The sequence below is a fragment of the Cavia porcellus genome, unplaced genomic scaffold, assembly GCF_034190915.1.
Source record: "Cavia porcellus strain 051 isolate PalLab524CR breed Dunkin Hartley unplaced genomic scaffold, mCavPor4.1 scaffold_3, whole genome shotgun sequence".
NCBI lineage: Eukaryota > Metazoa > Chordata > Mammalia > Rodentia > Caviidae > Cavia > Cavia porcellus.
Window position 1 is genome coordinate 102,835,612 of NW_026947486.1, and position 25,808 is coordinate 102,861,419.

The following is a 25,808-nucleotide window of genomic DNA, read 5'->3' on the forward strand; positions in this document are numbered from 1 at the left end:
TTTGTTGGTAATTTTTCAATTACATCTTCGTTTTCACTGATTGATATTGGTTCATTTAGGATGTTTATATTTTCTTGATCCAGCTTTGCTAATTCCTATGTATCTAAGACTTTTTCCATTTCTTCTGTATTTTCCATCTTGTCAGAATACAAGTTTTCAACGTAGGTATAGATAATCTTCTGGATTTCTGCAGGGTCTGTTCTGATTTTACCCTTTTGATTCCTAATTGCATGGATTTGAGTCTTTTGTTTGCTATGTTTGGCTAAGGGCTTGTTGATTTTATTTAATCTTTAAAAGAACCAACTCTCTGATTCTTTGTTTTGTTTTTTTAGTCTCCAATGCATTAATTTTTGCTCTGATCTTTATAATTTTCTCCCTCATATAGGCTTTTGCCTTAGCCTGGTCTTCTCTTTCTAGAAGTTTGAGGTTCCCCATTAAGTTGATGTGCTTACTGGGTTTTTCTTATGGGTATTTACTGCTATAAATTTCCCTCTTAGAACTGCTTTCATTGCATCCCATGAATTACACTATGTTGTGTTGTCATTATCATTCAAATGTAAAAACTGTCTAATTTCTTCTTAAATTTCATCTGTGATCCATTGGTTGTTTAAGATGGTGCTATTTAATTTCCAGGTGTTTAAGAAGGTCTTATGATTCCTTTTGCTACGGATTTTCAATTTCAATGCATTGTGCATGGATAATGTATAGGATAATTTCAGTTCCTTTGCATTTACTTAAGAATGTTCTATGGGCCAGTATGTCATCTAATTTGGAGAACATACTGTGTGCAGCTGAGAGGGATGTGTATTCTGATGTTGTGGGTTAGAACACTCTGTAGATATCTACTAAGTCCATTCGTTCAGAACTTTGGTTCAATTCTAATATTTAATTATTGATTTTTTGTCTAATTTATCTGTCTTTTTGTGACAGTTGGGTATTGAGATCTCCAAATACAATTGTATTAGGACTTACTTGTCTTTTCATGGCCATTAGTCTTTGTTTTACATAGTTGGGTGCACTGATATTTGTTGCATATATGTAATTATGATTAGTATCTCTTTCTATTGGATTTTTCCCTTTATGAGGACATAGTGACCTTCTTTAGCTCTCTTAATCAAGTCTTGGCTTGAAATTCACTTTGTCTAAAACAGAATACCTACCCGTCCTTTTTTATGAGTTCATGTCATTTGGAATATTGTTTTCCATCCTTTGACTTTCAGTCTGTGAACTTCTTTTTGAATTAAATGTGTTTCTTATATGCAGCATATTTTTGGACCTTGCTTCTTGATCCATTCTGCCAGTCTATATCTTTTGGTTGGTGAATTAAGACCATTAACATTGATGGTTACAACTGATATTATTGAGTTATCCTTGTCATGTTATTTTCCTGTTGTTAGTCCTTCCCCAACCCCTCTGTTTAACTGCCTTGCTCATGGATTCCTTCTATTGGGGTTCATGGAGTTGAAGTCCTTATCTTTTTCTGTAACGTCCTTCAAACTATTTCAGATTACTGGTTTTGTGGTCATAAATTTCCTCTGATGTTCTTTGTCTTGGAAGTATCTTATTTATCCATCATTTTTTTTGAATGTAGTAAAATGCAACAGAACAAGACAGAACAAAGCCAATTGAGACAATGCAGTGAAATTGGTATGAAACATCACAGCAGGTTACCAGTGTAACAGTAATAGGTTAGCATAGTATATCTTGTTATCTTTGCAATAGTTGTCCCTTTAATTAGGTATAGCAAAATCAAACCAAATACAGAACATTACAGAACTTATCAAAACTGAATATTGAATAGAGCAATATAGTTAATCAGAACAAAGCAAAACAGTGATAAAAATATTTGTCTTCAAAGAGATAGTATTAAGAAATCCCCCATATTTGCTGTATCCTCCCAAGAGATGCTTGACTTCTGCTCTCATTTCCTAATGGGGGTTGGGGGAGGAGGAAGGATGGGATGTTTGATTCTCAGCCCATGCACTGGTAGGCTCATGATTGCTTACCAGGGAGGCTAGCCGGTTGCTTTGTTTCCCAGGGCTCTCAGTTCCAACATGGCGGAATCTCAGGAGATGCTGGCTGGTTCTCTCCCTGGGGCGCCCGCCACTCAAACCATGCTGGTTATCAAGGAGGTGAGTGGGTTCCTCCATCAGTTTTTAAAGATAGTTTTGTGAGATACATCAGTCTATGTTGAAGGTTGTTTTCCTTTAGAACTTGAATTACTTTACTTTAAGCTCTTTTTTACTTGAGGGCTCTTACTTCTTTAGTTAGTTGGAGATGGAAAATTGTTTTTTTGGCCCAGTCCGTGGTTTTTGGCACCATTCCACAGTATTTTCTCTGACTTTTAGTCAGTCTCACTCATTGAATACCAGGACCAACAGCTGTTTAGAAAAATTATTTCAATTTTGGCTATATTGGTACAATAGCATCAAATGTAACTCAGAAAATGACAAAGTGAGCTAACCCTTAATTTGCCACTTTTAACCATATAAACGAGATTTTTTGTTATATAACAAAATCTAATGCAAACCAGAGAATTATATACAATATATAATGATATGTCAGTTAATATGTTAATTTTGCCCTCGAGAGTCAAAATTTAATACAGTTTAAGGAGAAAATAGAAAACTGGCAGAAAAGGAAAAGATGTATATTTTCTGATCTTCATCCCTTTTAATTTTAATTTAATTTAATTTTGATACAGAGTCACACTATGCAGTCCAGGATGGGTTTGAACTCACTGTGTAGCCTAAGTTGGCCTCAAACTCAACAATCCTCCTACCTTATCCCCTTTTTCTTGTAAAACTACCAAGATTCAATCCCGAGGGCCCCACACTAATCTGATCCAATCTAATCACTTTTAAAACAAAACTCTACACACCATAGATGGATTAAGTTTGCCTAAATCATCTTCTCATGAGTTTGGAGGGAAATCATATGCAAACCATAGCATATGTTACAGAAGAAGGCAAATTCTTCTGTCCAGTGGTGAAAGTGTTTTGTGTGTTTAGGGTAATAATTTCAACTATGAATTGACGCTGAGAGGAAGTAGTGTTCAAAATGATGGTTTACTAATATCTTTGAAAGAAAAGTTTTACTTTCATGATAAATTGCTTATTTTGTGATAGCTTATTTCTAAAATTTAGCCACATATATTAATATTTTAAATTCTTAAAAGTTTTAACAAAACTGAAACAGAAATAAAAAGTTAGTGTAAAATCATATGAAAATAATAATCCAGAAAATAATCCAGAAAATAAAGCTCCAAAACTCAGGTTGACTTTTTTGTTGTTTGTTTTTTGAGACAGAATCTGTGTGTAGCTCAGGCTGGTCATGATCTCACTACCCCAGGCTGGCTTTGAACTGTGGTGATCCTCCTGCCTCAGCTTCCCAGTGCTGGGACTATAGATATGTACCACCATGCCTGGCTCGAATTGGCTTTTCTGAAGAGAGGAATGAAAACTGGAAGGTTTGGTATTTGTCTTATTTTTTTTTTTAGTTCCTTTCAAAAGTACTTTTAATAGATATGTGGGATTGTATACATGTTATTTTTTATTTTTTGGGATAGGATCTCATTATGTAGTTTTTCTGAACCCATTATGCAACCCAAGCTGGCCTTGAATTCATGGCAATCCTTCTGCATCAGTCTCCTGAGTGCTGGGATCACAGGTATGTGTCACCATGCCTGGCTCTATTTTTGGTTTTTTGAGACAGGGTTTCACTTTGCAGGCAGGGTGGCCTTGAGCTTACTATGCAGCTCATGTTGGCCTCAGACCCTAGGGAATCTTCCTGCCTCAGCTTCCTGAGTGCTGGGATAACAGACATGCACCACCACAGCTAGCAGTATACTAGTTTTGTGACTTGCATTCGATTACAAATTTAAATGTAAATATATGTATGACTATGTTTCTACTGCTTGATATGAGATGCTTTCTAAATCTTATTTTAATTATTCACATTAGAATTATTGGTAATATGCCACTAACATGGTGTCTTTGACAGAAAAGATGAGAAAAGCACTGCACAACAGGATTTCCAGTTGATTATTAAATTGCCCAACGGTGACATTGAAAGATGCCTGTGTTATTAGTGTAAGTATTAAGAGTTTACTAAAGAGGTACAAGAACATTGCCACATGTATAATTCACTTTTTATTGTAGTCATTTAGCAAACTTAATGGTACACTTACCATCTGCTAGGTTTGTGCTAGGTATTGAGGACACAAATTATACATTGTCTCTGTTCTCTCCAAGTTGACAGCCCTGAATGGTATATAGTAAGAGACTAAAGGGCCAGAGGGATGCAGTGGAGGGGGTGAAAAACTATTTGTCAGGCAGATGGGCAGGCAGAAATTTCTAGTGGCAAAATTACTCTGCTCTAGTAAACAAAGTGTGGAGCAGCGTCCTGTGCTTGGGGGCACCGGTGGCATCGGGTGTGCAGTTGTGAGGAGGCTGAAAAGCAAGTAGGAAGGAGCCAGGTGCCAAAGGAAATGGCACTGAAGCCCTGTTAGGTGTCAGCTGCATAGCCACTGTGTCACTGGTACCTTACAGCTGCAGAAGCTGAATTTCAGAGAGGGCTAGTGACTTGACAAGGGTCAGACAGCCAGAAAATGGCAGAGGTCAAACTTGAACTTATCTTTTTAGCTTGAAAATTCCAATTGGGGCTGGGGATTTAGCTCAGCGGCATAAGCTCCTGCCTTGCAAGCAAGCAGTCGTGAGTTCAATCCCTGGTAAAAAAAGGAAAAAGACAAAAAAAAAAAAAAAAAAAAAAGAAAAAAAAAAAGAAAAAGAAAATTCCAATCACAGGAAGTGTGAAATCCACCGCGTGGTTCTCCGCCTGTCCTTTGCTGGGCTGTAGGCGAACAGAGGCTAATTTACCATGGAGGCTGAATGGTGTGTGGACTTCCCCTCCCTTCTCTCCCTCCCTCCCTGCCTTTTTCCTTCCTTCCTTTCTTTGTTTTTGGGGACTGAAGCCAGAGCCTCGTATATGCTACACACATATAAGCACTACCACTGAGTTACACCCTCAGTCCCACCCAGCTGGGTGACTTGTGCTGTATCCAAAGCATAGATGTATTATCCATTTTTAAAACATCCATTATTTAATTTAGATTTACTTGGAAAGGAAATCAAAGTATCTCAAAACTACAGGTTTAATATAACTTGCTTATGTTTTTACTCTAACTTCAAGTATGTATAAAAGTGAAGTACAAATTATTCCTTCATCTACTACCTAGAAATCATCTGTATACCTGCTTCACACTGGGAAGCAGAGAGATAGGAATCATGGGAGAGGAAACAACACAAAACCATGTAATTGACAGTGCTTTCAAAGGAGATACAGCCAGTCATGTTGGCGCACACCTGTCATTCCAGAAGTCAGGAGACTGAGGCAGGAGGATCACCACCAGTTTGAGACCAGCCTGGGCTACATAGTGAGTTCAAAGCCTGAACTGTACAGCAAGACTCTGTCTAAAAAAACAAGTCCAAGGTTGGCAGAAGAGAGGAGTTAATAAACAGGAGAGTTTTTCACTGCCATAGTCTATATTTGAGACAGTGTACAAAAGTGGGTTCTTGGAGATTATTTAAAGGCTATGTCTTTCAGGGTCAGATCTGGGAAGAACAAGCAGATCAGAAGGGCCCCAGTTGGCAAGAGTAGCAATAATTATATCAATATTTACAAATGTGGCAATTTAAATTTACCACGGTTAACCAGAAGGCTAAATACAGTCTGAAACTGCCTGTTGTTAATCCGTTTACTTATTTATTTATTTAGTCACTCTGATATGGTTTTTGCTATCTAGTTCAGGCTGGCGTTGAACTCAGCATGCGATCCAGGCTGGCCTCAAACTCATGGCTATCCCCGGACTCAGCCATCTGAGTGCTGGGACGACAGGGATGTGCCACCACACCCAGCTTGTTATTTCTTTTACAGATAGAAATATTAATTCTTATACATTTTCTTTATTTTTATTTAAGTATATTTAAAATTTATTTGTTGTGGTTCTGGGAACTGAACCCAGGGCCTTCCTTCTGAGCTACATCCTCAGTCACTTAAAATATTTTATGTTTTGATTTTGAGTCAGGGTCTGGCTAAAATGCTAAATTGCCCATGATGGGCTTGAATTTGTACCCCTCCTGCCTCAGTTTCCTGGAATTCTGGGATTACAGAATATTCGATCACAGCCAAGCTAAACACAGTTTTTAGATTCTGGCCCCACCCCCATGCACATAGGTTCTTTTTCATTGCAAAATTAAACTTCAGGCAAGATTCAGAAAAAAATGCGTATACTGTCATAGGTGATTTTGATGGAACAATTAGAAAAGCCTTTCTCAAAGTGTGTTCTGCGGGGGAGGGGGGTGTCTCTGAACTTTGCAAGGAGGCTTCAAGGCCAAGCCTATTTTTATAATAGTACTAAACTGTCATTGCCTTCTTTACTCTTATTTTTTCATGTGTGTGCAGTGGAATTTTCCAGAGGTTGCCCGAAGCGTTGGTGATGTCAACACACTGAGGGCTAATGGAATGTGTGCTTGTGTATGCTTATGTTTCTAAAATATCTCATTTAAAGTTTGAATGCAGCAAATAAAGCAGAAATAACCCACATAAAGAAAAGCTCTTTAGGGTTTTTCTTTTTAATTTTTATTCATTTTTTTAAGATAGGGTCTTACTATGTAGTGCAGGCTGGCCTTGAATTCACTTATGTAGCTCAGGCTGGCCTTGAACTCACAGTGATCCTCCTGCCTCAGCCTCCCAAGTGCTGGGATTACAGGCATGCACCACCACACCTGACTAGAGTCTTTAATAAGGGTTTAGTAAGGGTTGTAGGGACAAAAATGTTACTGAGCTACGGAGTTAGATGCTTAACGTCAAACAGGAGCATATGTTTGTCTAACTAGAAAAAAAGTGTTTTCTGTTTTTAAATCCATTAAGTACATTCACACTGTTGTGAAACCATCATCACCATGACTTGATTTGAATTGAAACTTCTGTTACTTCTAATCAAAGGCAATCACAATTCACAAATAAAAGCTTTTCTTGGTGTTGTAACAGAAACTGCCCCCCAGCCAGTATACTTCAGTTTCTTGGTTTCCTAGGTAATAGTTCCTGTTCTACTTTTGGTTGCTTCTGTCTCCTACAAACGGCTGGTCACTTCAATGCATAGCTGGTCACTAGAATACGCTTTGTAAGAACCAGTCTCCAATTGACTAGCCGTCTGCCTCTGTACTTTGTGCCTGCTTATCTCATACAAGTCCTAGACCACCAGAGATCAGGGCCTTATATTCTGGGAATGATCCCAATCAGTGCCCATTGACATAAATAAATCTGCCCCCAAATCATGGATGTTGTTTGGTGTTTCTGTTTGCTGCTGTGTTGTAATAAATTAAATTTCAAGTTTTGGTAACTTGTTTGAAGAACTACTAGAAAAAGAATGATAGATGAGAGAAAAGGGCTGGAATAGATAGAGTAGTCTAAAGCAGTAATGGCAAACTTTTTTATTTTTATTTTGTTTCTTTTTCTCGGTACTTGGGATTGAACTCACGACCGCCTGCTTGCAAGGCAGGTGCTTATGCCACTGAGCCCCTAGTAATGGCAAACTTTTTAGAGACCAAGTACCCAAACTGCAACCCCAAACACTTATTGCAAAGCGTCAACACTACAGTTAAACATAAACCCTGAGGTTTTAGTTTGGAGAAGACAACTGCTGTCTGATGATGGTTGGTCGCTGTGAGACTTGGCATGTGTCCTGTTAGAGAGGGCTCTGTGTCCCCCCCTGTGGCACGGGTGCCATAGATTCGCCACCACTGGCCTAGAAAGAGGCTAAACTATTCATAGGAACTTAGGTTTATCAAAAAGGTGACCTTCAAATCAGCAAAGATTGCTCAGTAAATGCTCCTGGTAGGAACAACTGAAAATAAAAATGAGCTTACTATCAAAGTCCTTGTACTCAAATGAACTTTAAGTGAATTAAAGTTTTAAACATTAAAAGCATAGAAGAAAACATAAAATGAGTAAGTCAGATCTAGACTCCTGAAACTAATGGAAATGACTGCTGAGTCTATGTAAAATAAAGGCAAAATTAGAAAGTTTCTATACAGCAAATAAAATAAAGAGCAAAGTCCAAATACAATTGATAATGCCAGACATGGTGATGTGTGCCTATAATTCCAGCACTGGGGAGGCTGAGGCAGGAGGATCGCCACGAGTCTGAGGCCATTCTGAACTGTAAGACCTTGTCTCAAAACAACCAAAACCAAACTGAACTAAAACAGCACAACTGATCTGCCAATTAAAACTACAGGTGATATAGGTGATGAAGGGTTTTTCGTTTCTTTCACACACAGAGCCTCATGCATGTCAACCAGTAAAAGGCAGACAGCCCAAGTGAGAGATGGACAAAGCCCACAAAAGGTCTATTTTACAAAAAATAAAAGCAGTGACTGAGGCAGGAGAATCTCAAATTTGAGGGCAGCCTGGGCAACTTAGTGAGAGCCTTCACCTCAAAATAAAATATTAAAAAGGGCTGAGGATGTAACTCAGTGTGAGCATCCTGGGTTCAATGTGTAGTATTGTTAAACAAACAAGTAAACACCCTGAGAGGAAAACAACAAAACAAATAGCCAAGAATCATGATACTTATTACAATCACAATTAAATAGACACTAGTTAAGACAACATTGGGAAATGATATTGGCCATCTGTCAGATCTGGAAACTCACTTAAATTGTTACAGTCTTGCTGGATAATGTTTGGCTATAACCAGTAAGACAAAATACATATGTTATTTACAAGTACATAGTAATATGCAAAATTTATAAAGTGATACAGAATTACAAAACATGAATCTTTTTTTTTTTTTTTTTTTTTTTTTTTTTGTACTGGGGATCAAACTCACGACCACACACTTGCCAGGCAGGTGCTTATGCCTCAGAGCTAAATCCCTAGCCACATAAATCTTTTTTATTTTTGGTATTGGGGATTAAACCCAGGGTTTCAGGCATGGTAGGCAAGTGTTTTACCACTGAGCTATATCTGAAACCCTTTGATTTTATTTTATTTGTTTTTGTCTTTTTGAGACAGGATCTCACTATGCAGTTCGTACTGGCCTTGGACTCACTTTGTTTTTTTTTTTTTTTTTTTTTTTATTTAAGAGGAAAAAGAGAAAAACACAAAACAAACCAAAGCGGCGTAAGGGTACACGCAATACAGAACTACAAAACAAAACAAAACAAAACAAAAAACCATAACAGTAAGAAATTACCTGCTAGTAGATTACACACTATTTTCTTGAAAATAGTTCCTCAAATCACAGTATCAAAGAACACAAGGTGGACATTCAAACAGGGAGACTGCAAACAGCTGTGTTCAATGTTCCAAAAACATTGATAAAGTCAGCTATTTAACACCCCCAAACACACTGGCTGTTATATCCGTTAGAGCTCCTTTTCTTTTTTTTTTTTTTTTTTGGACTCACTTTGTAGCTTAGGCTGGCCTTGAACTCACAACAATCATCCTGCCTCAGTTTCCCAAGTGCTGGGATCAGAGGTGTACACCACCATGCCTGGACCTTTTTATTTTATTTTGAAATAGGATCACACTAAATTGCCCAGGCTGCCCTCAATCTTGCCATCCTACCGCCTTAGACTCTTGAGTAGCTAAGATTGCAGGTAGGAGCTGCTCCTCCAGGCTCAAGGACAAGATCTCTTGATTTAGTAATCCCACTGCTAGGAACGCATGCTCCAGATAAACCTGCAAGGGATACAGCATATACACACTTGGTGAGTATGTTTAGTTGAGGGAGCTCCTGACCAGGCTTAGCTAGTGGAGAGTCCACTGTAAATGGCCCTGGAATATGTTGTGCTGGTGTTACTGATTTTAGAGGTGTCAGAGTCTCTCTTCTTTTCAAGGTGGTTTCTAGGATCTTTCTGTCCTGAGCAAGCAATTGGTCAAGACAAGTACAAATGGTAGGTTTTACAATTATCAAAGATAGGGAAAGAAACAGGCTCTGTAAAGCAAGGTTGGGTAAAGTAAATGTAGGAAAACAAGTGCACTGTATAGAACCGGGACAGACCGCTGTGAAAGGACACAGCAATGGAGGACTCAATGTGGACTGCCCGTTGATGTCAACCACTCCTCAGGCTGATGTCAAGTCTAGGCCACCCTGTCCAAAACTTGCTCGAGGTGAGGAGGATTGGAGACAGCACTCTCTGGCTACACAGGCAGGGCTTTAGGAACTGTTCTGTGCATGTGTCCTGGGATTTCGTAGACAAGTCACATCTACTTCCCCAGCCTGCTTTAGCGCACTCCAAACCTGCTGCCTCCTTGGTAGAGAGTGTGTAGGAGAGTGACCATCATTAAGCAGAATCTCTATTTGTTTCTCTATCTTGATCACCTTAGTTTACAAAGTTGTGGGAATCCAAAGTCCTTTTGTGTTTACTGTGATTTACTATTTCTGCATTGTTGTTTTGGAGTAGTATTGCAGGTATTTTCAAATTTATGTCAATGTAAATAGCTTCATCGTCAAGAAATGATCCATGTAAATTTTTGTGTTTCAGTTATGCATTCATTCCATGTATCATGTCTAAGGAAACAGAAGTATTTCTGGGGATCTGAGATGGAAGATGAGGATTTTTTTTATATCTATGACCATGAGACTTTTGTTTTATCATGGCTTTTTTATCTGCAAACTGTTGAGTTATATCATGCCTTCTTATGCTAGGTCTCTGCCTTTGAGTTTTTCTCACCTCTCATTCTCCTATTATTAAAACTTTTTAAAAATACCCAAAGTAAAATTCATGTTTGTGAAACCTCTATACGATATTAAGTTATCAAGAATACAAACTGAGAGTCTCCTTCTAATGCTTCTCCAATTTAATGAACACATGCTTTCATTCTAAATGGTGTTATGTGTAGAGTCTGCCAAAAACGTGTACACACTTCAGGAAAAGAAAAACTTGAATAAATGTTTAATTCGAAGTTTATTGAGATATCGTGAGATTAACACAACATACTTTTGGCCTCTACACTTCCAAAAGGTGCTCAGAGTGATGGCCGGGAGCCTCCAGACATTTATTAGTCTGGCAAACTGCTGAGGGGGTAACGCTGGTCATCAAGATTGCTGCATGTGCATTTTCAAATTTTTCTCTAAGGGGCTGGCAGTGCGGTGGGTTTTCTGTGATAGGATACCTCCACTAGGGTACCCCTATGAGGGTAACACCATCTGTTGAGAAAACATTGTATTATTTTTCTTTTCTTGAAATGTATATACATTTTTTTGGACAGACTCTGTATGTTTCTGTCATCTGCCTTTTTGTCTTTACTGAGTTTATTTATTTACTTATTTATTTGTCTTTTTGAGAACAGGGTTTCACTATGTAGTTCAGGCTGGTCTTGAGCCCACTTTGAGGCCCAGGCAGGTTTTGAATTGCAACGATCCTCCTGCTTCAGCCTCCCAAGTGCTGGGATTACAAACACACACCACTATGCCTGGCTTGAGTTTATTTTAGCACTAGGGAATGAACATAGAGGTGTTCTACCACTGAGATACATCCCCAGCTTGTTCGTAATTTTAATTTGAAGTTTTGAGATAAGGCCTTGCTAAATTGTGCAGACTTGTATAGAACTTGTATAGAATTTATAATCCTCTTGCCTCAGCCTTTCTAAGTAGTTGGAGTACTGTTACTGTAGAAATGTACTACTCCTCAGTGGAGGAGTTTATAATAAACTTCTTTCAATACATTATATATGTATAGTACACACAGTATTTTATATATATATATATGTATATATATATGTATATAATATAATCTCTAAATCCACATTGAGAGCAAGAGTGAGCGAGAGCGAGAGAGAGAGAGAGAGAGAGAGAGAGAGAGAGATAACAGGAGTGAGAGAATGCTTGTAGTTTTACATAGCATCTGGCATTCTATTGTATGGATAGATCATAATTTTTTAAAACACTGAATTACGATCAGGTGATTTCAGTGTTTGGTGTTACTAATGCTCAGTGAACATTCATTACTCCTTTGAGTCACATCTCTAAAATGGGAATAAGAACAGTACCACATAGGGCTGTTGTAAGAATGTCTTGTTTTTTTTTTTTAATTTTATTTTGAAAATAGTAAAATACAACAGAACAAGACAGAATAAAGCCAACTAAGATCGTACAGTGAAATTGGTACAGAACTTCACAGCAGGTTACCCGGATAACAGTAATAGGTATCACAGTATATTTTGGTATCTTTACAATAGTTGTTTTTTCAAAGGGATGTCTTGTTAAGTGCTTGAAGCAGAGTCTAATCCATAGTAGGCACTCAATAAATGATAGCTGTTGTACAACCATCTGCATACTCTTGTATGATCATTACCTTAGGATACACTCATATATGTGTAATTGCTAGGCAAAGGATACAGATTAAAAAATACTTTCTTTATTGTAAAATACAGATACAAAAACCAGATAGAGAACATATGCACTATAGTGTATAATGAGGGGCACATCTTTGTATACCCCAGCCAGGCCAAGAAACAGGCTTTGACCAGCTGCCCCAGCAGGTTTCCACGCTTCTCTGCCCGTTGACAACACTCTTGTTTTCTCCAAGGTAACTGCTTTGTACTCAGTCATCCTAGGGGATCGACCCCAGTTCTCCATTCCCTTATGAACATCAAAATACACCAGTGACCAGATTCCTTATATAAAGTGATACAGTTTCTGCATAGAACTTATGCATATCTCCCCATATACTTTAAATTACCTTTAGGTTGTTTATAATATCTAACAATGCAAATTATATGTAAATAGTTATCAAACTCTAGTTTAGGGGAAAAATGACAAGAAAAAATGTATACTCAGTGGTACAAAAACAATAAAACAAAGCTTTTTGATTTATTATTCACTGAATCCACAGATACAGAATATACAGATATGGAAAGGTGCATTTATAGAGTTTATAGTTTTATCTCACATATATTTTGTAAACATAATTTAGGCTTAAACTTTTACCTTTTGTCAACATTTTATTATGAGCATTTACAAACAGAAAAATTAAGCATTTTCAAACAAAAAAATTGAAAAGAGCTATATAATGGACACTCACATGTGCAACATTTAGATTCTAAAGTTAGCGTTTTGCTGGATTGCATTGGTTACATATCTGTTTAATCTGTCCATTCCTGCATCATTCAATTCAACCCGTTGTAAATGGTCCTTTGTCCCCATTTCTGCAACCTGGCTCATCTGATTTCAGGTTTGGTTTCTTTGACAAGGTATGGAGGTGGTGTGCTGTTTCCTCGGGAAGCACATGATGTCTTTCTTTTTTGTTGTAATATCTGGATTCATTAATTCCTTAATTCTCAATGGGTTTCAGCATCTTGGAGAAATAGCTTAGGGAAAGCACAGCAACCAGGAAGCAAACTCTTTCCTTTACAGTGTCTGTCCAGCGCCCTCTACTGACAAATCTTTGTCTAGTATTCCTTTCTACAGGACAACTACAAGGCCCAGTTTATTTTCACAGAAGGAAAATCCTTCAGGAATCTACAGATGAGAGGTGATAGATACATTAACAATGGGCACACTTTCCATGCACCTACTGATCAGCTAAGTAGCTGCCTCACCTTGGGTACTCTGCCTCACAAATTCAAGCCCCTGTCTTCCTCGGACTTTGAATTTTATCTTTGTGATTTAGGGGAACCATAGGGCTCAGTTTGGGTAATTTTTTCTAGTACCATGCCCTGGAAATTCTGTGAATTTAGCTGAAGGCAATAGTAGGACTTACTTTGTTTGCTCTCTTTTCTTAGTAATCACTTTCATATGCATTGTCCTTGTTTTTCTGTGTCTGAAAATTTTGTTTTACCCATTTTTTTTTTTTTTGGTCCTGGGGATTGAACCCAGCATATTCTAAGGGACCTACATCTTAAGCTTCTGTATTTGTTTATTTGTTTCAAGACTAGGGGCTCACTAAGTTGCCCAGGACAGCCTCAAAGTCTTAACCCTACTGCTTGGGATAACAGGTATGCACCTCCACACTCAGCTTACCTTACCTATTTCTAAGAGTGGTTTAAGGTGTGAAGCTAGATATGGTATTACGTTACCCCATTATGTCTGGAGGATGAAGTCCAACTCCCTTGGCATTTTTTATAAAAAATATATTTTTGTTTTTAATTGTTTTTATTTTATGATATACTATTTTATTTTAAATTGACATCAATTATACATGTTTGTGGGGTACACTGTGTTTTTTTCAGTGTGATGTTTTATACATATATGCAGTATGTGTTGTTATGATTTGTGTCTAGATGTTCTCACAAAGGCTCATGTAGTCATGGGGGCAGGCTTCTAGAGTTTGTGATTGATTCATGGTCCAATGCTGGGATTATGGGTGTGAGTGCTACACTCACCCTAATGTGGGTAGCCTACATACAACATAAGGGACTGAAAGAGTCTTTTCTCATGCTCTTCCCTTTTAAATCTTGTTGCTTTTGCTGTCTTCTGCCACCTTGAACTGTTGTTCCTCTGCCATGAACCACTCTGCTTTGGACCCAATAGATTATGGACTGAAACCTCCACAGACTGTGAGCTAAATAAACCTTTCCTTCCTTAGTTTTGGGCAGTTATGTTTCAGTAATCAGAGAAGAATAACTGATATGTGTTGATCAGATTTGACTATCATATTCATCACCTCAAATGTTTACTATTTTGTGGTGAAAAAGTTTAAAATTCTCTCCTCTACCTATTTAGAAACATAAAGTATAATTTTATGAATTATGAACACCTTCCTGTACAAGAGAACATGAGGAATTACTCCTACTATTTGTAAGTCTGTTTATATTCCCCAACTTCTTTACATTCACATCTCTACCTTGCCTGGCTCCTGTAGATATTGTTCTTCCTTCTCCACTGTAGTGTCAACTTTTATCATATTCTACAGATGAGTGAGATCATTTGTTATTTGTCTTTCTGTTCCAGTTTAACTTCATTACATAATGTTTCCCAGGCTCATCCATATTGCTGAAGGCTGGATTTCATGTTTTTTATTTTTTAATTAATTAATTAAATTTTTTTTGGTCTTTGTTTTTTTGGTCTTTTTCCTTTTTATCGGTACCGGGGATCGAACTCATGACTGTCTGCTTGCAAGGCAGGCGCTTATGCTGCTGAGCTAAGCTCCCCCCCTTTTTTTGTCTTTTTGAGACAGGGTCTCTCTGTGCAGTTCAGACAGATCTTAAGCTCACTTTGTAGCCCAGCTGGTCTCGAACTCACAAGGATCCTCCTGCCTCAGCCTCCTGAGTGCTGGGATTACAGGTGTGAGAAACCATGCCTAGCTATTTTTTAATTTTAAAGAGGATAAAACCAAGGAAAATAAAACAATAAAACTAATCAAAACAAACTAATTTAAGTGATACAGGAGTTCAAAACAATATGAAATCAACAATAGTTACCATAATGACTCTTGTTGTCCTCAAAATAGCTTCACATACCCTCAGACGTAGTAAAAATTAAACGGAACAGAATAGAATCAATAAAAACAAAACAATGAATGCAATAAAGGACTTCAAAACACGACAATAGTAAATCCAAAATGGCTACCATAATATAATCTTGCTCTCATTGAAATAGCTGCTCATGCCATCAAATATAACAAAAACAAAACAAAACAGGACAAAACTCAACCCAACAAAATAATGAAAATGACACAGGACTTCAAAACAAGATAATAGGGAATTAACAATGGCTACCTTCTTCAGAAGGAGATTCCCCCCCCCTAGATGCCACACTGCATGCTACTATCCTCTGAATAGATGATCAGACCACTGGTCCTAGAACTGCAAGGTCAGTGAGACACCAAAACACTACAAGCATCAAATTACATTTCACCCTGACAGCTATCATCTCATCCTGTGTTTCTCCGGATCAGTCAGTCACTTATGGGATAGCAGTGGGGGGACTGGCTCTTCTTGTTTGCCAGCCCACATGCTGGAAGGGGCTAGGGTCTGGCTGTCCCTCTACCAGCAGTGGCCTGCACATGGCGCTGATTCACAGGGAGGGCTTACTTCTTGGTAAGCCCTTGTTCTCTGCCCCCACAGTCTGCAGATGGTGCTGATTCACGGGGAAAAGTTGGGGTCTCGCTGTCCCCCTGCCAGCCGTGGACTGCACATGGTGCTGGTTTGCAGGGAGGTCTTGCTTTTTGGTGAATCCTTATTCTTTCCCTCTGAAGTCTGTGAATGGGGCTTACTCAATGGGGAAAGGATTGGATCTGGCTGTTTCCCGTCTGGCAGTGGCCCACGCATGGAGCTGGTTTGTAGGGAGGGCTTGCTTCTTGGTGAGTCCTGGTTCTCTCCCCACTGCGGTCTCATGCTTTTCTTTTTGATTAATGGTTGAAAGCATTGAACATACCATATTTTATTTATCTGTCCATTTGTTGATGCCACTATAATTAACTTCATGTCTTGGCTATTGTGAGTAGTGCTGCAGTGAGGATGAAGGTGCAGATATGTCAATATACTGATTTAAATTCCACTGGATATATATCCAGAAAGGGGATTGCTGGATCATATGATTGGTCTATTTTACTTTTAATGTCCATTAATATTTGTTTTATATATTTGGGAGCACTGGTATGTGTTGTATATGATTGACCTATTTTATTTTTTAAAATATATTTTATTTTAAAGAGAAAAAACCCTCAGACTGGGGATTTAGCTCAGTGGCATGAGTGCTTGCCTCAGGAAAAAAAAGAGAAAAACCTCCAAATTTCAAAACATAATAAGTAGGGGCAACAATGGTATATATATTGTTTATTATATATATATATATATATATGCATATATATTGTTTCTTTCAACTTCTCACACTGGTGGACAATATGATGTTTACATGTCTGGTTTATTTCACTTATGAGTATGGTCTCAAGTTGTAGCCATTTACCTATAGGTCTCCAGTTTACCCTTTATGGTCAAATACTACTCCATTGTATACAAATACATCTCTTTTATCCATTGCTCAGTTAATGCACAGTTAGGTTGTTTCCAAGATTTGGCTATTATAAATTGCACTGTTATAAACGTGGGTACACATATATCACTGTGGTATGATGTTTTTAATTTTGCAAAGATACTCAGAAGGGGAATAGCTGGGTTAAAGGGGCCCTCCAATTCGAGTTTTTTGAGGAATATCCATAGTGATTTCCATAGTGGTTGCACTGGTCTACATTACCACCAACAGTGGAGAAGTGTTCCTTTCCCCCCATAATCCCTCCACCATTTGTTAGCTGATTTCTTGATGGCAGCTGTTCTTTTTGAGGTTAGGTGCAATCTCAATGTTGTTTTAATTTGCATCTCTTGAATGACCAGTGATGCTGAACATTTTTTCACATATTTATTTGCTGTTTGTATTTTTTTCATCTGAGAAGTGTGTATTCATTTCTATTCCCCATTTTCAGATTGGGTCTTTAAATCTGGGAGGATTGATTTTTGTTTTTTAGTTTTTTCTATGTTCTCAATAGTAATCTGAGGAGAAGTTATTGTGTCCCATATAGTGAGTTGTCTCTTCACTCTGTTGGTGGTTTCTCTTGCTCTGCGAAAGTTTTTCAGTAGGGTGAGATCCCAGTTGTTGATTCTTTGTGATAGTTCCTGTGAAATTGGGATTTTGTTCATAAAGTCTTTGCCTACATTAATATCTTCAAGAGTTTTACCTACTATATCTTACAGAAGACTTAATTTTCTGTTTTAATACTTAGATCTTTAATCCATTCTGAATTTAGTTTAGTATAGTGAAAGATGGGTGACTGGTCTGTTTTTAGATTTTTAGGAACCATTATATATTTCCTAATAACTATTATTTTATATCCCTACTAACAAACTGTAAGAATTTCCTTTTCTGCAGTCTCACCAGTATTTATTATTTCTTATTATTTGGCAGTACCCATACCCTATTACACAATTGTTGTGCTGTTCAGTTTTGCTCTGTTTCCTGCTGATTCATACATCTTGTTTTGCTTTGTTAATATCTGTGTATCTAAAGAAGCAGTCATCTCTTCTGATTTTATAGAGGGGTTTTCATAGGAGAAAGTTTTTTTTACCTATCTATGCATCTCAAGGGCTTGTTTCATTAGGGCATGTGGGTTAGAGTTCTAGATAGGTGCAGTAGTGCGATCTCCATGCACTTTTTCATCCATAGCAACATCGGTGACTCCTGCAAATGCTTCAGTTGTGCAACTACTTCACTGGGTCAAAAGCTACCTCCCTACTGAGACAGCAATATCCACTTTATTCTGTGGGTTCACAATGCAACTCTTTCCCGGGCAATATGCACCCTCCAAGCCCTGCCATGCTTGGGCTGTGGCTGTACTAATGGACCCAGACTCCAAGAAACAAGGGAAAGGGTCTTGTAGCCACTTTTTATGTGCAGTAGTGGTACAATCTTTAAGATGGGGACGTGTAATGGTTAGGGGTCCCAATATGGTACGGTGCAGAAGCAGCCTGGGTCACAGTAGGAGAAACACTGTGAGTTCCTTCCTTGGTGCAGTGTAAATGTGTGCACTCCAAGTCGCTCCCTCTGGGCTCAGGGACAGTGAGCACTGCAGCATTCTTCAGAAGAAATACTTTAGATACCCATTGTTTCAAGGCAGTCTTCTGGGTGCCTCACCTTTAAGTTTTCTTTGGGAGATGGCACACTTGACTCCAAGATGTTCCTAACCTCCCTTTTTGGCTGAGTTGTCTGGTTGCCTGCTTCTGCTAAGGTCTTCCAAGGTCTCTGAATTGCTGATGCCTCCAGTCTTGTTTGGTGAAGTCTGCTGGGGTTTGACAGAGTCATCTTGGCTCAGCTCACCAGCTGTTACGGTTGAGTAGGCCAACTCAATGTAGCTTCTTGTGCATGACAAGGGAAGAATTGCTAATCATACACCTGATAGTAAGTAGTGAGTTTATTGACGATTTGGGAGTGACAGCAGCAGGAATGGGCAGAAGGGAGGAGTGAGGGAAAAAAGAGCTAACTTTTATATTTGATTTGATTTGATTGTTTTATTTTCAGGATTTCAGGCACCTTTATTTATGGCAGATGTTTTTGGCTGGTGGGGGGTGGGTTGCCTCTGAAGTCTGATGTTTAAGGAAGCCGACTCCTCCTAAGTCTCCACTATCCTTTCATTCATGAGCTGCTCTATCACTTCCACTGGCCATTCATGAGGCTTGAAAGTGTCCCGCATGCAGGCTTCTGCTGGCCTGGCTTGGGCAACTTTAAGGTCTCACCGATCTGCCCGATTGCAGGACTGTGTAGCTGGAGAACAATGTTGGCAAATTTATTACAGAAAAATCTGACTGTGTTGTGTTCCTCATATAATTTATAAATAGGAAAAATACTTAATATTAACTTTGCAATGTAGACAAGCCTGGTGATACAGGAAACTTAAAAAGTACAGTTTTAATTGAGGATTTCCTTTTAGGAAGGACCACTCCAGCCCTCAACTGTTTCCATCATGCACATTTCTGTCCTATGAAATCGCTCTGCGGTGACAACCACATGGCTCACCTTCTAGGTCATAGGTGCTGGTTTTGGCCCAGCACCGCTGATGTTGCATTTCTGAGTGGCAAGCCTCTCTCATCTTCTGTCATCACTGATGAAATTGTTACTCTGCAAGGATTTAGAAAAGTAAGAATATTTTTTTAAAAACTTGAGCCTACTACCTGCCACTCACTTGTCATATTCTAGCCAAACGACTGGCATATTCCATAGCTCTTTTTCTTTTTTCCAATCAGCAGCTGAAAGAAAGGATGGAGTAGTTGTTTCAAAATCCTGCCAGATTTTTTTATGGCAACCACTGCAGATGAACAATGTAGGCTGCTACTGAACTATTAGAATCTCATGCAAAACTTGTAATGAGTACATTAGGCTATTTGGTTATTTTCAGCTTTTAAAAAATGCTAACACAGCTTTTAAAAAATGCTAAAATCCCACACAATTAAGTCTGAAGCCATGGTTCAGTTCGGAGTTTTGGCAACCGAGTAATGATAGACGTTACTGAATAAACAACTTTTAAATGTTTTAGCCTTTTGAAAAGTACACTATTGCCAATACACTAGTTTTAGTTCGACAGTCATTTTGTGCTGAAAATGAAAATGAAAGAAGCCTAGACCCTACAAATATACTTCACTAGGTCTAACAATAATTGAAGGATTTACCACTTATCTAATAAAAAGTTTTACAGCAACTTTTACGAAACAGCAGCTACTACAAAATGATGGCAGAAGAAATGACTTCACAAAAATGCACTAAAAAAAATGACAGTTTTATGTAGGAACTGCCGGTTTTAGTGTTTAATAATGAAGAGTACAACTGACCAAGTTCCAGCATGTGAAGATACCATGTTTGAGAAACTGGGGGATAAACTATGTAGGGTGTGGTAAGAATGCACACTTTTTAATATAAAATCCCTCTACACATAGTACTTAGTGGTGAAAAGTCATTTGATCTTCTCTTGAAAAAATGATAATCTGTCAGTGCAATTTATCAGCAGCCTTCAACTTTTTTGTGTGGCAGGTATCTTGTTTTCACCTTTCAGTTCCTCTATCCCAGCCTGTGTCATGTGATCGCCATGATCTCCAGATTACCAATGGGACTACTCATATCATCAATACTTCTGGGCAAACAGAGAGTAAAATTTTTCTTCTATCTGCTGCAAGAGGGTCTCCACCACTGAGGTGAGGTCTTATATAGTCTTGGCTCCCACTTGGCTGCAAAGTCTCCCACAGTCAGCTACACTTCTGTTTGTTCATGCCAACATTCCCATTACTGCTTCTCCTAATTTTATTTTAAGCAACAACTACAATTATATTTATTTGTGGTGTACAGCATGACGTTTTGCTGTATGCGTACACTAGATTGTGGAATGACTAAATCAAGTTACTCTATTTTCTTTATGTACGCATTCACTTGACATAGCTTTATCTATCCTTTCATCTTTCACATTTCATAATTTCTTTTTCTTTTTTTTGTCTTTATCATTTTTATCGGTACCAGGGATCGAACTCACGACCGCCTGCTTGCAAGGCAGGTGCTTATGCCGCTGAGCTAAATCCCTAGCCCCTCATAATTTCTTTTGAGATAGGAGAGTAGGGCATGGCAAAGTTAGCTGATGAAGTGGGTGTGATCTGTTAGTTACAAGATCTTGGACACATGTGCAGAACAATTCCCAAAGTCTTGCATGTGGACTTCCTGAGACAACTCAAGCAAGGTTTCAATAGGGTGGTCTACAGGTCAGCCTGAGGCATGGGATCCCAGCACAACCTCTAAGGCCCAGTTATGTAGACATTGTCCTCGGGATCTGGACAGTAGAAAAGGAGAGCCCAGCAGTGAAGAGCATGCTATAGTAACTCCACGATAGTGCACGCTGTGTTTCCCAGATACAGTGTACTTTTATTCCTGTTTTCACCCTCTTTTTCTTTTTCACTCAACCTAAACTCACGCTGCAGGGGCAGTTTCTCCCACACTCTTCACTTTTACTTCCTGGAATAATTTTTGTTACAGATTAGAGAAGAATCTGGAATCTAACTCCAGAAAGAGTGACACACAACCAAGAATATGGTGGTATGTAATTGTTGGGCCACTTTCAAAAGCTTTGGGAAGTGTTTTGTATGACAATGTTAAGTTTTTGTTTGTGATATCTCTTAATAAGTCCTTACCTAAGTGATATAACTCTGGCCTGCAAATTCGCAGAGGTTTTCATTGTAGCCTTCCCATGTGGAGAAGGCTGCACATGAAGATTGAATGGACTAATGTGTATTTAGTAAAGCACTATGTATAGGGAGCCTTCAATAAATATTAGTTAATATGTAACCCAAGACTCCAGTCCTCAGAGAGTGAGTGTAAATGGGTCTCCTCCATGGGGCCACCAGAACTGAAGGGAAGCTCGAAGCATCAGCAGGTGTCCTCAGCGCAGTAGCATTACCGGTGCCTCACTCAGCTGCCCTCTTGGCTCCCAGAGTTCCCTTAGAGTTTGGCAGGATCTGTTAATAGGAACTAAAATAAGAATAGACAATGAACCAGGACTTTGGACCAAAGTGATTTCCTCAGGCAACATGGAATACAGTCCACTCCCTCCTAAAGGCAGTTGCTGGCCGTACAAAACTCGTGAGGTTTAAGGAACATAAAATGCAAAATAACCAGTTTTTCTCTCTAAAACCCCATTTCCTTTAAACTAGGTTGGAAGCTGGGTGTAGTAGCACACACCTGTAATCCCAGCGCTTGGGAGGCTGAGGCAGGAGGATGGCCGTGAGTTTGAGACCACCCTGGGCTACAAAGTGAGTTCAAGCCCAGCCTGAACTGCAGAGTGAGACCTTGTTTCAAAAAAGACAAAGCAAAATAAAATAAATAAACAAAAATAAACTGGATTAGAGAGCTTAAATTCCATTTTGTCATTTTAAATCCACAGAGCCACCCATGATAGGTGGCTACTGGACAACTGAGAAATTCCTGTGCTCTGCTTATCTGTAAGTGACTCTGGATCGAGAGACCAAGCAGCCACCAATTTAGGACCCTCCTGGAAACCCAGGAGTTGTTGGTCTTCTTCTTTCCAGTAAAACTGTCTTAACTTCATATAAAATTTGGTGATAGTTGCTTACTTTCTTGCTGGCTCTTGTTGCTTTTCAGGAGATGTATGTGTTAAGTTTTCTTTACCATTTGTAATTTTCATCAGCAGATTTGGCACACCTAAGATTGGAACTGGGCTTAAAAATATAATTTAAATATCCTGTAGTGGTGCTAGATTTTGGAGTCTTCTCCTGGAGATGGTTTTGTTGGGGTACAATTATAGTGTAAGAACACATTTATTAAATATTGCAAACTTACAGGTATTTCATAGAGAGCAATTAGAAGTCTCTGATCAAGCTTCTGCTTCTACTGGATTGAATTGACTCTTGACAGTGTCTAAAGCCCAGCTGTATATCTCTGATAAGCACTGAGTCACAGTAGTTATCTCTCCCTTAAAGTACCCTGGGCTAGTCAAGGACACTTTTAACTATGCTCACTCTGTAAGGGCCCCCTCCCCTTGTTCCTGGAGGATTTCTATATTGTGATAAACAATTCCTTTGTTTCAACAAATCAAGACTAGCTTGTCTGTCAATATAAGACTCAATGCATGTAACCAATTACACAATATTTTGTCACTTGCTTTGTAGCTCCTACTTCTAAATTCTGTGTAAATGAAGCTCTCTGTAAACTCAGGCCTGTTGCCTTTGGGAACCATCTTGCGACAGTCTGCTGGCATAAAGATTCAACAGTCCACCAGCATGAAGATTAAATGCTGCCTTATTTCCTTGGTGGGAAGGGTCTTTATGTTTGAGTTGGGAATTTTCCTACAACAGTTTCTAGGTTATTTCTGTCCTGAGCAAAGACAAGTGCAAAACAAAGTATTATTGAAAACAGGAAAGGAAACATACTCTGCAGAGCAATTTGGGCCCAGTAAAAATAGGAAAAAGTACACTCCACAGTGTGAGAGTGAATCACCATGCAGGAGAGAACACTGGCAAGAGCTCATTGTTGGTTGTCTTTTTTGAATTTCCCAGTTCTTAGGCTGACATCAAGCTCAGGCCATCATATTGCAAACTTCTCATGAGAGGTCCATGTGCAGGGTTTTGGGAACTGTTCTGGGCCTGTACGCTAGGATTTTGTAATGAACAGGTCACAGGTGCTTTTCCAGCTAGTTTTAGCCACACCTTAGCCTCCTGCTTCCCTAGCATTCTGGGATATTGAATTAGGAAGACGGCTAGTTTGCCTCCACCCATGGAACTTAGTGAAACCCTGTCTCAAATTAAAAAAAAAGAGCTAGAGATATAGGTCAGCATGAAGGCCCAGAGTTCAATTCCCCAGAATCACCAAAAAAATCAAAACCAGTCAGAGGACAACTCCCCCCTCCAATTCTAGTCCAGATATTCGATGTGAATTCTGTTCTCTTTGTACTATACTGAACTACATCACACACACACACACACAGACACACATATAATTTTAATTTTCCCTGTACTGGGAATTGAGCTCAGGACCTTGTGCTTGCCAGTCAGATGCTTGTGTTCCTGAGTTGTATCCCCAGCTCATATTTATATTTGTGAGCACCTATAAGATCTCAGCTATGAGGACACAGTTCTGAAGTGCCTGGCATGTAGTAGATGTTCAAAAATATTTGTTGAATGAGTCAGTTGATGAATGATTTTTTTTTATTAAGGAAAAAAAGAAAAAAAGCAGAAATAGTGTACAAGTTATACAGACTTTCAGAAAAAATAAACAATAGGAAATCACTAGTTAATAGATTACATATTGTTATCTTAGAAATAGTTGTTAAAGTTACAAAATTAAAGCATATAAAGTGGACTTTCAAACAGTGAGACTGGAAATAGTTTTGTTCAATGACCCAACAAAACTCAGTAATATGGTTATCTATCTTATACACTTAAATATATATGTGGTTATATTCTTTAGAGCACTGTCTTTTCCTTTCTTTTGTACAATGACAATTACACATTTTGGGTTTTATTACTCCCACAGTTCTTATTACTTTTTTTTGAAGAGAGTAAGACCAAATGTGACATAACAGAGCAGAGTCAGTCAAATCAAAAGGATGAACATAATAGATGATGTAAAAACAAAATACTAGGTGATCAACAATGGTTACCATGCTGCCTCTTGCTATCTTAAAAAGAATTGCCTATATCATCAGTTATAATAAAATTAAACAAAACAGTAAAGAATAAAACCAAAACATTGGAGACATTACAGGGCTTTAAAAGAAGATAATAGTCAACCGGAAAGGGCGTCATAATGAATCTTATTGTCTTTACAGTTGTTGCCTATACTTTTGAACTTGGTACTATCAAGCAAAGCAAAATAGAGGAAAATCAGTCAAAGTAAGATGGTGAGGGCTATACAGGGTTTCAGATCAAGTTAATAGGAAATCAAAGTGGTACTTTCAATGATACTATAATACCATACTATAATAGTATGATACTATAATAATATATCCTGCTTTTTAAAATTTTTCCCTTAATTAAAAAGAAAAAAATAAAGTAAATAATTTAAAAAAAGGAGATGAGATAAAAGAGGGCATAACAACAAAATAGCGCAGGTCAAAGCATAACCATTTAAGCAAAATAGTGTTTCACCACAAGACATCCCGACATAAAAGTAATTACCATAATGTCTCTTTCCTTGAAGTCTTTGAGTATAACTTCGTATACTGTAGCACGAAACATATCAAGACAATGTAAAACCATTCAAGAGAATGACAGTATTACAGGGTATTTAGAACCAACTATCAGAAAATGAACAATGGTTTCTGTATAATCTCCTTGTCTATAAAAGTTTTTGCTTATATTATCACATATAATAAAATCCAATAAGATACAACCTGTTAAGACCGATGGAGACAGAAGAATAAAAGCTTGATGGGACTTCAAAGAAAGATGATACTAAATCAGCACTAGCTATTATGATGTCTTGTTCTCTCTAAAATAGCTATTCCTATCATCCAATCTTCTCTGCCTCATTTCTGTTGAGCTCTTTTTCTGTCATTTGTTGTCAGTTTGTCTTCTTCATTTCGCTTTCTGCTCCATTCATTGTGGCCTCTCTGCCACTGTTTCTGAAGTCTTAGTATTTTCCTTTTGTGGAATATCCCTCAGTATTCTCTGTAGAGTTGAACTGGTGGTTGCAAATTCCCCTAATTCCTCTATTCTGGAAGCATCTTATTTTTCCATCAATATCTAGGGACAGTTGTGCAGGATATATCAATCTTGGCTGGAGGTTATTATCTTTCAAAGCTTGAATTATTTCCCCC

General features: G+C 38.3%; 1 long non-coding RNA gene across 10 annotated transcripts in view; it reads left to right on the plus strand.

Annotated features, from left to right (window-relative positions):
- LOC106026459 (uncharacterized) overlaps window positions 1–23,264 on the plus strand; it is a 42,587-nt gene extending 19,323 nt beyond the window's left edge. For 6 of the 10 annotated variants that reach the window (XR_010046678.1, XR_010046679.1, XR_010046674.1 and 3 more), the window contains 5 exons: window positions 2,039–2,132; window positions 3,309–3,469; window positions 3,569–3,669; window positions 4,003–4,091; window positions 20,525–23,264. This is a non-coding gene — a long non-coding RNA (uncharacterized LOC106026459). Of the gene's footprint in view, window positions 1–2,038; window positions 2,133–3,308; window positions 3,475–3,568; window positions 3,670–4,002; window positions 4,092–20,524 lie in introns of all 10 variants that reach the window. The other 4 variants (XR_010046680.1, XR_010046675.1, XR_010046681.1 and 1 more) reach the window with 4 other exon arrangements.
- The last annotated feature ends 2,544 nt before the right edge of the window (window positions 23,265–25,808 follow it).